Below are 11,801 nucleotides of genomic sequence, written 5' to 3' on the forward strand. Positions count from 1 at the left end.
CAGAATCATTCCAGTTAAAAAAATTCCTCATCCAGCTTGCCCAGTGTCTTGGGAGCTGGGGACCCTGGTAGCTACATCCGGGTAAAAGCATATACCTTCAGAGTTTACACTCCCTGAGGAGGCCAATCCAGGGCATGCTGCCCACTTTGTCTCAGGTGGGACCGGTGTGGGGACACAGGGGCCTAGATTCCTAGCAAGCCCAGCACTGCCAACCCTCTGCAAACATGTGCTTTGGGCCCTAGGAGCAGTAGTCGGTAAGGAAGGGTGATACTCGTGCCTCCATCCTGTAGGCAGGGTCCTTGTCTCAGAGCTGTGAGGTGAAGGGAGGAGGGTGGGGGCATGACAATTCGAGCCCAGCTAGGAAGGCTGGTGGGCGCTGGGTGGCCAGGGTCACCTCCCTGAGGTCTCTGGCACAGCTGGGGCTATGGCTACCCAAAGCTGGGATAGTGCGTCCCTGAGGTTAGGGCCCAAGGTGAGGAACCGCCTGATGGGTGGCTTGGGTACACTGAGGCATCAGCTCCAGCCGCAGCTCCCCACTCCATGCCTGGTGATGCCCACAGTGCCATGTCGCCACTCTGGCGCCTGGCCCTGGGCGTCCTGGGGCCTCGGAGACCCTTCATACCCTGGACAGCCCTCTCAGGGCCCACTGCAGGGAGCCAGAGCCCCAAGACGCAGGGTTCAGTGATCTCCATCCCCACCTGCTCTGCTCTGAGTGTCTGCACTCGTGAGGACACAGGCTCAGGGGCTGGGAGCCAGGAATCCCAGCCGTGTGCCACCGGGTTGGCCCTAGCCCTCTTCTGTACTTGGCCTTCTTTTCTGTAAAATGAGAAATATGTGCTTGGATGTGTGCAACTTACTACACGCAGTATTTTCCCCATGGAGACGCACACACCCTCACAAGCCGCGACACAATATGACACACAGCGACACATGCTGGCGGCCGGCTTCCAGGACTCAGCCTGTACTGGGCAACACGCCAGTGACACACACACTGCCGCTTCTCCGCTCACACCCACATCCCGGGAGGAGGCGCTGCTCCCGCCGCGCACCCCCAGCCGGCCCGCCGCGGCGCTTCTGTGCTCCGTTCCCCTTGCCGCGCCGGGAAACCGCAACGGGGCGGGTCGGGATGAGCTCACGCTGCCGCCCGCCAGGCCGCCCAGGCCTAACTCGCTCCAGATGCCGGCGGCCGCGCGGCCCGGGGCTGAGTCGCGAGGACTGCCCTCGGGCGCCCCCTTGCAGGGCACTGCGCTGGGGCTCCAGGACTGGTGGGTGGGCGGGCAGCTCCGGAGGGACTGGGGCTGGGGGCTGCCCACCCCGGAAGGGGCGGGCTTTCGCCCCCGCCGGCTTTCTCGTAGGCTCCGCCCAGTGCTTGGTTTCCGAGTTCGGTACCGGGTGGGGGTCCCGGTGAAGGCTCTCCTGCCTGCCCCCGCACGGTTTCCAAGCCACAGCCCGCGCGACCTCTCCCCTGTGGGCTCAGCACCGTGTGCTGGGTGGCCGTTGCCCCCACAGGCTGCCGTTACCAAAAGCTCGCGATCTCCCCTTCTTCTCCCCGACCCCCGGTTGCCCGGGACGCCCGGACCCACGAGCAGGTACTGCAGCTCAAGCCTCCCGCCTTCGTGGCCCTGGCCAGGCCCTGCCCACTCTTGTTCCTCTCGGAACAAACACCCTAGATTCTACTGGGAAAGCAGCAGGGGCCTGACCACCGCCTGGTTTTAATCAGGAGCTGGTATTTCCCCGAAATCGCGGGCCCGTGGCTGACCTCACGGGGACGACGGCTGGCCCTGGGCCAGGGGGCGGGAGCCGGCTCCTGAGTGAGCCCCTGACGCCTGGCCTTGCGGAGAAGTCAGCAGAGAGGAGGGGCTCTGGTTTCTAGTCCCAGTTCAGCGGCTGGCTCGTCCAAAAATCTGTCCATTTTTCTGTCTGCTGTGTTGTGTGCCCTGGGTCGCTTCTCCTCAGCCCTGCCCAGGGCCCGCTTTACTCTTGCCTCTTGTGATTCTGGCAAACCGCTCAACTTCTCCCTTCGCATTTCCTCCACCGTGGGATGGGGCTGCTTGGGATTAGAGAGGGGACCAGTGAAGGAGAGCAGGTGGACCCGAGGAACAGTGATTTCCAGAGGGCAGGAGGAGGCGTTGGGAGCTGAGGGTCCAGGGATCATCAAGCCCTGGGCTTCCTGGGACAGGGTTGGGGAGGTAGGAGATGCAGCGGGCAGGGAGGTAGGCGCTGGGCCTGTCTGGTGGTTGGCAGATTTTGTTTGTCCTCTCTGGGGGCCTGTACCTTCCAGATGCTTGCAGCCCCTCCTGAAAGTAAGAATAATAGTGACGGATACTTTCTGTGCTAGGCAACTCTCTAAGCGCTTATAGGTATTAACACATTCTCTCTTCAGTACAGTTCATCCATTCATTCAACAAATGTTTATTGAGTGCCTACTGTGTGCTAGACATGTTCCAGATTCTGGGAATACAGAAGACAAAAACCTCACCCACATAAAGTTTACATATGGTAGGGGAAGACAGCCAAACCTATATGTGAGTAAAAGATATAGTTTGTCGGATTGTACTACAAAGAAAGTTTGTCGAAGTACTACAAAGAAAATTAGAGGAGGATGAGAGGGATTAAGAGGATGAGAGTGGGGGTGGGGGCACAATTTCTGAGAGCGTGTCCTGGGACAGCCTTACTGAGCAGGTGACATCTGAGTATAGACCGCATCTGGTCCACCATTTCTTAGCTGAGAATGGTTTTTTACAGAAGAGCATTTGCAATCAATTCTATGATCGGGAACACTAACTTTCACGTTATCCCCCTAAAAGAATTCCATTCTTGTCCTTAGTTGACCTGTATTACAAACAGCAACAACAAAAAGTACTCAGTTCTTATTTTATTTCAAATTTCATCAATAACCATTGTGTAGAAACTTGTGTACTCTCTTGTTAGATAAGTACCTACATAATATTCTTGATTTTGTCTCTTGGCCCTCCAAGCCTAAGAGAGTTGCTATCTGGCCTCTACAGAAGATGTTTGCTGACCCTCGGGGTGAGGAAATGAGCTGTGTGGATATCGGGGGGCCGAGGGACCAGCCAGTGCAAAGACCGGAGGCAGGAGCCAGTGAGGCATCAAGGAGGCCAGCGCGTGAGGAGAGTGATAAGAAAGGGTGAGAGGAACCCAGGCCGATAGTGCAAAGCCCCATGCCATCCTAGGCAGTTTTAAAATGTGTGTGGCTATCGTTAATAGAATATGTTTTTTCCTATTGTATGTTCTAATTTGTTATTGCTGCAGAACACAAAGTTATTGATTTTGTATATTGATCTTTTCCCTCAGCCCTCTTAGCTTATTCTTTTTTAAATTTTTCAGTTAGTTCATTTGGATTTATTTTAGAAGGCAGTTATACCTTCCACAAAGGATGCATTTTGTATATTCCAGACTAAACATAACTCGGTTTCTTCTTTTCTTTCCCCCTCTCCCTCTGCTTCCCTTCTCCTTGCCTCCCTGCTGTCCCCTCCCGCCTTCCTCTTTCCCTCTTCCCTTCCTTTTCTCCTCTGCCTTTCTCACTCCTCCCTTCCAGTTCCCTCCTTCCCCTGCCTTTTCTGCCTCCCTTTCTCCCTTCTACCTCCCCTGTCTTCCCCCCACTTTCTTCCCCTCCCCTTATAAAGATGAGAGTTTAAGTTTTCAAAAGAGCCTCAATGAGAGGTGTCTCCATTATGTAATTTTGCTGTCCTCCCTGGGGTCAGGGGCAGAAAGCTTGGTGTCCTGACGGCCTGGCTGTGGACGTGGGGCCTGGGAGGGTCATACCCAGATTGCAGAAGGGGAAGTCTAATGAATGCTTGTGGCGATCAGAAGATGCTCTGTGGCAAGGAACAGAACACTGATGTTAAGTGGCTCTGAGTGTAAAGAAGACTAGTGGAGGGCTGTCCCTCAAGAATGCGTAGGTCCGTTGGCTTCAGGTACACCCAGGGCCCTATTTCACTTTGTGCTCTGCCATCCTCAGGGTCAGTAATGTCAGAGGCTGTCTCCTGTGGACTTGCAGGGGGTCTGCACTAGCCCAGTGAGCCCACCTGTTTCCATTTACTCTCAGGGGGATGGGAGCAGGGTTGCTGTTGGAAGCTTCTTGCGAAGAATGAGGAGGCCTCTTCTGAGGTCCTAGAAGACCTTTCCTAAATCTCACTGGCTAGCACTGGGTTGCCTGCTATCCCTGACCCAACAGTTATGACCTTGGATGGGATAATGGTGAATATCTGTACAGTTGGGCAATGGGGTGGTTTCACCTCTCAGAGACCTGTAGGTACCCAATGGAGATGGGGAGTCACAGGGAAGAGGACTCTTTGCCGGGGTGGCAACCGCCTTAAGGCATCTGTCATTTATTGGGTCCCCGCATGTAGATACACAGCTATGAATACAGCATGAGCTTTCGCTACTATCCAAATGGGATCATACTGTGTACATTGTTCTTCTTTTTTCACTTAATCGTATGCCTTCTACAAGTCTGAAATGAGACTTAGAGGGCTAAAATCAAGGTGTCAGCAGGGCCCATTCCTTCTGGAGGTCTAGAGAAGAATCTGTTTTCTTGCTTTTCCTAGCTCCTAGAGATTACCTGCCTTTCTCGGTTTGTGGTCCCTCTTCTTCCATCTTCAAAGCCAGTTGTGTTGCATGTCTCTGATCCTTATTCCACAGTCACAGCTCTCTCTGATTACAGCCAAGAAAAGCTCTTCACTTTTAAGGATTTGTGTGATTATATTGTCCTCACTCAGATAGTCCAGGATAATGTCCTCATTCAAGGTCCTTAACGTTAATTACATCTGCAAAGTCCCTTTTACTGTGTAAGGTAATATAGTCACAGGTTTTGAGGATATGGACATGGGTGTACAAATGTCGTTTTGAGTCCCTCCTTTCAATTCTTTTGGGTATATACCTAGAAGTATAATTTCTGGGTCATATAGCAATTCTATAGTTAACTTCTTGAGGACTTGACATATTGTTTTCCACAGTGGCTGCATTATTTTAAATTCCCACCAGCAATGCACAGGGTTTCAATTTCTTCACATCCTAACCAACACTTGTTATTTTCTGTGTTGTTGTTTTTTGGTTTTCTGTTTGTTTTTAGCCATCATAATGGGTGTAAAGTAGCATCTTACTGTGGTTTTGATTTGCATTTTCCTAATGATTAGTGATGTTGGGCATCTTTTCATGTGCTTATTGGCCATTTGTGTATCTTGTTTGGAAAAATGTCTATTCAATTTCTTTGTCCTTTAAAAAATCTTTTTCATTGTTGTTGAGTAGTAGTTCTTTGTACATTCTGGATGTGAATCCCTTATCAGATATATGATTTGCAAGTATTTTTTCCCATTCTGTTGATTATCTTTCACTCATCGATAGTGTCCTTTACAGCACAAAAGTTATTAATTTTGATGAAGTCCAATTTATCTATGTTTTTCTTTTGTGCCTGTACTTTTGGGGTCATATCTAAGAAATCACTGCCAAAGCCAGTGTAATGAATATATTCTCATTATGTTTTCTTCTAAGAGTTTTATAGTTTTAGCTCTTATATTGAGGTCTTTGACCCATTTTGAGTTAAATTTTCTATATTGTGTAAGGTAAGGGTCCAACTTCATTCTTTTGCATGTGGATATCCAGTCTTCCCAGAACACTTTGTTGAAAATACTTTTCTTTCCCCATTGAATATTCTTAGCACTCTTGTTGAAAACCATTTGACTATATATGTGAGGTTTTTTTTTTTTTCCCTTGGTTTCTCTATTCTATTCCATTGGTCTGTCCTATGCCAGTACCACCATGTTTTGGTTACTGTAGCTTTGTAGTAAGTTTTGAAATCAGAAATTGTGAGTCTTCCAACTTTATTCTCTTTTTTCAAGATTGTTTTGGCTATTTGGGGTCCTTGAGATTTCATATGAATTTTAGAATAGATTTTTCTATTTCTGCAAACAAAAAAGTCATTGAGATTTTGATAGGGACTGCATTGAATCTTAATTTTTCAGCAATATTAAGTCTTCCAGTCCATGAACATAGGATGTCTTTCCATTTACTTAAGTCTTTTTTAATATTCTTAAACAATGTTTTAAAGTTTTCAGCGTATGGGTCTTTCACCTCCTTGGTTAAATTAATTCCTAAGTATTTTATTTTTTTGATGCTATTGTAAATGGGGTTGTTTTCTTAATTTACTTTTTGATTCACTGTTAGTGTATAGGAATCCGACAGGTATTTGCGTGTTGATTTTGTATCTTGCATCTTTTCTGAATTTGTTTATTATCTCTAATAGGTTTTTACTTTTGAGTGTGGAATCTTTAGTGTTTTCTACACAAAAGATCATGTCCTGTGAACAGAGATAATTTGATTTCTTCCTTTCCAATTTAAATGCCTTTATTTCTTTTTCTTGCCTAATTGCTTTGGCTGGAACTTTCACTACTATGTTGAATAGAAGCGGTGAAAACAGATATCCTCGTTTTTTCCTGATCTTAGGGAAAATCTTTTAGTTTTTCCTCATTGAGTATGATGTTCACTCTGGGTTTTTCACATATGGCCTTTATCATATTGAGGAAGTTTCTATTCCTAGTTCACTGAATTTTTTTATCATGAAAGGGTGTTAAATTTTGTCAATTTTTTTTCTTTCATCAATTGAGATGTGTACACCCACAGGCACACAGGCACACATACGAGTATATAATTTTTTTCACTTCCTTGAACACAATTAAAATAGCTATTTGGAAGTCTTTGTCTACTATGTGCCCTCAAAGACATGGGGCCCTCAAAGACAGCTTCTATCTTCTGCTCCTTTTCCTATGTACTGGTCAAACTTTCCTGTTTCTTTGCATGTTTTATAATTTTTTTCATTGCAAACCAAGATGTCTTACATAATATATTGTAGCAAATGTGGACACTGGAGGATGAAGTGTTTCTCAGCTAATCCCCAGACAGCTATCCTCACCAGCTCCAGGCCAGGTACCACACAGAAGGGGCGGGAACATCAGGAAGCACCCGCCTTTGAAGTGCCTACTCTAAATGGAGAGGTCCCTATCAAGGACAGTTTCTTCAGAAGTACCCTAATCCCGAGGTCCTGAGCAGGGCTCTGGCTGGACACAGTGTGAAGGGAGGATCTGAGTGAAATCCACTGTGCCACATTTCCCACTCAAGCAAGGGAACTTGCAGCGCCCTTTAGACGACTCTGCAGTTCCCTGTTTGCCTCCAGGCTGCGAGAGGGTGCCCAACAGGGCTGAGACCACTGGCGGTACCCATGGCATCCCTGGGCAGTTCCCGCAGCGGTGGCCGCTGCCTGGGCCTCCTGGTCTGGCTCCTGTTCCTTCAGCCACTGCTCCGTGAGGCTCGGGTGGGTGGAGAGGGGGCGCAGGGTGGGTTGGCGCTGCCCTCACTGTCTCCAACCCACTCAGTTGGCGGCCTTGAGGACCCTGGGGCCAGCCTGTGGAAGCCGCCCCCTGCAGGGGTTCCAGGACCCTCTGGGGCCCCCAAACCCTCTGAGGCTAAGGTCGACTTCGATGTGGGGGGTTTTCTCCCAGGTGACTCTTTGTGTTTAGAGTAACCAAGAGAGGGCTGAGGCGCCAGAGTGGGACCCAGGGCTCCCTGGGAGTTTGTGGGGGACCAGGCTCTGCCCTCCAGGGTCTGAATGAATACAGCCCTGCTTGTGGAATCTGAAGAGGACACGGTTTGGCCTTGGGAGGTCTGAGGGTACATGGCCTGGGGACTCTGCAGCACTGCTCTGTAGTCTAAGAGGACATGGCCTTCTTGGCGCCTGAGGGGCACCTGTTCCTGTCCTGGGAAGCTGGGGGCTCACGGGAGATAGGGCCTGTTTCTTTGAGGTTCTTCTTCCTACACTGTCTTCACCCCAGTGTGTGGCCGAGTGCTCATGAAAATCTTGGGAGGAGACGATGTCGAAGAAGGAGAGTGGCCCTGGCAGGTGAGCCTGAGGCTCGGTGACAGACACGTGTGTGGAGGCTCCCTCATCACACAGCAGTGGGTGCTGACTGCAGCCCACTGCATTTTAAGGTGAGAAGTTGCAAGTGGAGATGTGCGAGTTCTGGAGCTGGTCCTGCCTTCCTCAGACACCTGATACATTCTGTTGCGCTGGCAGGTTGGCAGAAACCAAACCCAACCCAAACCAAACCAAAGCACATATGACACAAATGGGAGGGGTTCTGCATCGGTAGTCCTGTTCTTAGGAACACTAGTTTGGTGAACACAGTCAATTGTTTGGGCGAGCCGACCAATTTTCAGAGTCCTTAAGGGGGTGGGGGGTTTGGTGAATAGTGGTAGAGAGAGTGGTGAGGGAGGTTGGGGCCCGATTGCGAAACACCTGAAATGTGTGGGGAAGGCACAAGGGATGCTTCCTAGGGTCTTTAGGAGGGACATGTTTTCTGTCCCACAGCCGTCTCCATTACACTGTCAAGGTGGGTGATGGGAGTATCCTTAAGGAAGTCATGAGTGTGGTGGTCCCTATCTAAAAAGTCATTGTCCACCCTCGGTTCTCAGCAACTGGAACCATTCGAAATGATCTTGCCCTTCTTCGGCTTCTCTACCCTGTAAATTTCACGGTGGCCATCCAGCCTATATGAAGACTCTCGAGGTGGAAGCTGGGACTAGGTGCTGGGTGACCGGATGGGGCAGAAAACAGTATGGTGAGACTGTGAGACAGGAAGCAAACTTGGGCAGAGGGAGGTAGCCTTGTCCCTGGACTAGGCAAGAAGGCTAAAAGGAGAGACAGGGAGGCGGACTGCATGGCAGGTGGGTAAGATGGGCAGCAGTTTAGCAGCAGCCAGGATAATGGTCCCTGATTGGCTTGAGCCCAGAAATTGGTTAAAGTCTTTTGTTGCAACACACATATTTGATGAAAGGTACCAGTTCTGGGGACTGGAGCTGCAATCAGGAGAGGAAGAATTACATGGGTGAAGTCTCCTTCTGCAGATTTGTGGGGGGGGGACTGTGCCTGGCTGATTTGCAGATATATTTAGGTTCCTTGGGGACAGAGCCAGACGCTATGGAGTTCTATCCAGGAGGGATTTCTGCTCAGGCTGTGAAGAGCTGTCTGCCAGTCAGAACTGTCCCTCACTGGAAGTACCTCCCGTGGTGGGTAGGAGCTCCCTGTTCTTGGGGGGTTAGGCAGAGCCAGGTGAGGCTGTAGGGCCTCCTATCCCTGGGGAGAGACTGGGTTTGGTACCTTTGGGGCACTTCCTGTCTGAGAGTCTGTGATCCTGCTCTAACGTAAAGACACTTTACTGATGCACAGGCCACCTGTCACTATTATTGATACTCAGAGTGACAGATACTTGGTTATCACTTCTCAGGCGGCTGGTAAGGCCTCGCCTCTTCCTGTCCTGATCTGTTCTTCCTTCTCCTGTCTTGGTTTTGGCTCTTCCCTTCTCTTCTCCCCCTGTCAACTTTGGGCCTCTCTTTCCTCTCGTGTCAAATGGTGACATACCCAAGGTCCTGCCTTTTTCAAGGGGGATTCCAGATGTGTGGGGGGCTTCCTGTCCACCTGTGCAGGTCCACCCACTGCTGAGTTTCTTTGCTTGTAGGTGGCGAAGTTTTTTCACATGTTCTCCAGAAGGTCGACATCATTTACAATGAAGGATGTAATGAGGTGGTCCAGAAGGCCCTGGCATCGAGGAAGAAAGTGGTTCTGGAAGGGATGATCTGTGGATACATAGGTACAGGAAAAGACTCTTGTCAGGTAAATTCATGGACCCTTTTCTACCTCTGCATTAAGGTGCTGTCCTCATTCCCAAGTGGCAAGGCCTAGGTTATTTACCTCCTCCTCCTTTCATCCCCTGAGTTAAGGAGATTCATGAGGAGAGCCCCTCATGGCTCCCCTGAGCTGGCCTGGCCTGTCCCTTCAAAAGGGAGCAGCCCTTGCTGCCTGGGGAGATTCCAGGGTGTGGGAAAGTGGGGGCGGGCAATGCTAATATAAGTTCATTTCACTGAGTTCCTCCTATGTGGCACCTGCTGTGCCAGTACGAGCAGTATCCATATTAGCTCAGTTAACCTACATCACAACCCTGCAGCATAGACATCATACCTATTCTACAGATGTGAGGTCTGAAGACGTTGGTTCAGGGTCCCCCCGTGAGTCTACAGGACTCCTGGGCCCACAGTCTGCTCTCTGCACCAAGCTGCCTTCCTAAGGAGCCGGTATTTGAGCCGGGTCTTAGAGGATGAGTATTTGGATTTCTTAGAAAGAGGAGAAGAGCATTGTACAGAGAAGGAACAGCATGTAGAGCAGCTCAGAGGTCTGAGGGAGCTGGTTATGTTTAGGGAACGTTGCACAGGTCTGGGGCAATGGGCTGGTGACTATGGTTAGAGAAGGGGGTTGGAGTCAGCATATGGGTGCCTGGCATGCTGTGCCAAGTTTCTAAATACTGTCCAGGCAGGACTATCGGCTAGGCAAGGATGCTGAGGCCTGAGCAGGACCTGGGGCAGTGGGGCGGGGGAAGGAGGTATGTTTAGGTTGAATCCTCGGTTCTTGGTGACTGACTGCCTGTGAGGGTGGGGGTGAGGGAGAGGGTGAGCATTTCCGGTTGAGCTGGTTGGTGGTGGGGCCACCAGAGCAGGCCACCAACTCTTCAAAGGACATAAAGGGTTCTGTGTGAGGTGGGGTGTGTATGGGGTGTCTGGGAGTGGAGCTTAAAATATGGGAATGGAGCTGGCTGTCTGGGTTTGGCCCTCTAGAGAAACTTTAGGCTAGATGAAAGGATTTAGGGGGTTGTTATACAGAGGTAATACTCAAAATGTTTAACAACCACTGTGGTTTGGGAAACAACCAGTCATAATATCCTTGGAGGATATTAAAGTTTTCCCATTAACTTTTCAATTCTCAGTTCTCTTACTCACAGAAACCTGCACTTGGTGGGAGTCTGGGGAAGGCCCACATGCGCCTGTTTCCCCAGTGCTGTGCGATCAGTTTGCTCTGACGTGGATACTCTCCCAGTTCTGCAGTTTGTTTCTTTCTCTTTCTCCAGGGAGGTTCTGGGGGGCCCATGGTCTGTGAATATAATGAGACGTCCAGGTGGGGATTGTGAGCTGGGGCATCGGCTGTGGTCATACAAACATTCCTGGGATTTACACAGATGTTGCCTGTTGCCGTCTGTAGTAAGTGAATAGTCGCAGTGGTGAACCAGGCTACCTCCTCGTATCCAGTGGTATTCCTCCTCCTACCCCTGTGTCTGGTGCTGCCCCTGGGCATCCTGGCAACTCCGTGATCACCGCGGCCCTCCTGTTCTGAGTCCCTCAGTAGGCCTCTCCTCCCACCGCCCACTCCTCCGTGCCCTTCCTCACATTCCCGTTGGGACCCACCGACCCTGTGGAGAGCCACACAATAGAGAGTAGAAGCAAGACTGGAGCCCCAAAGTGCCCCAGCCTGGTGCTCCAGTCACCTGCCTTGGCCACACTCACACCTTGGCTGTGCTCTACCTGCCCGGATGGAGAGGTGAAACCATTCCAGCTAGAGGGCCAGCTGACCTGCCAGGTGGAGATGGTGCCTCATGGACATCTTGGAGAACGTCTACCAAAGAACAGATGACATCAGTGGTGAAGAGCATTAGACCTGGGTGGTTTCAGGCTCTCACGTGACACTTTGTCAAACCAGTCAGCGTGGTGTCGTCCAGAGTGAGTGGATGAGGCGTTGCCCGGTCCCTGCTGTGGTGTGAGACCCGGGGTTTCCACCTGACTCAGTTGTCTGGGGTGGGGAGAAGTTCCCCTGCACCCCAGTGTGGATCCTTCTGTGAGTGGTCAGCTTCTGCCACACGAACCCTCCTGCGTCAACCCAGTCTTGGAACCCCTTTCCTCAGTGG

At 50.4% G+C, this 11,801-nt stretch overlaps 1 pseudogene; it reads left to right on the forward strand.

The window, feature by feature from the left end:
• The first annotated feature begins 930 nt into the window (after positions 1 to 930).
• LOC117037124 (putative serine protease 42) lies at positions 931 to 11,210 on the forward strand (annotated as a pseudogene).
• The last annotated feature ends 591 nt before the right edge of the window (positions 11,211 to 11,801 follow it).

Source organism: Rhinolophus ferrumequinum, chromosome 17 (genome assembly GCF_004115265.2).
Source record: "Rhinolophus ferrumequinum isolate MPI-CBG mRhiFer1 chromosome 17, mRhiFer1_v1.p, whole genome shotgun sequence".
Lineage (NCBI taxonomy): Eukaryota > Metazoa > Chordata > Mammalia > Chiroptera > Rhinolophidae > Rhinolophus > Rhinolophus ferrumequinum.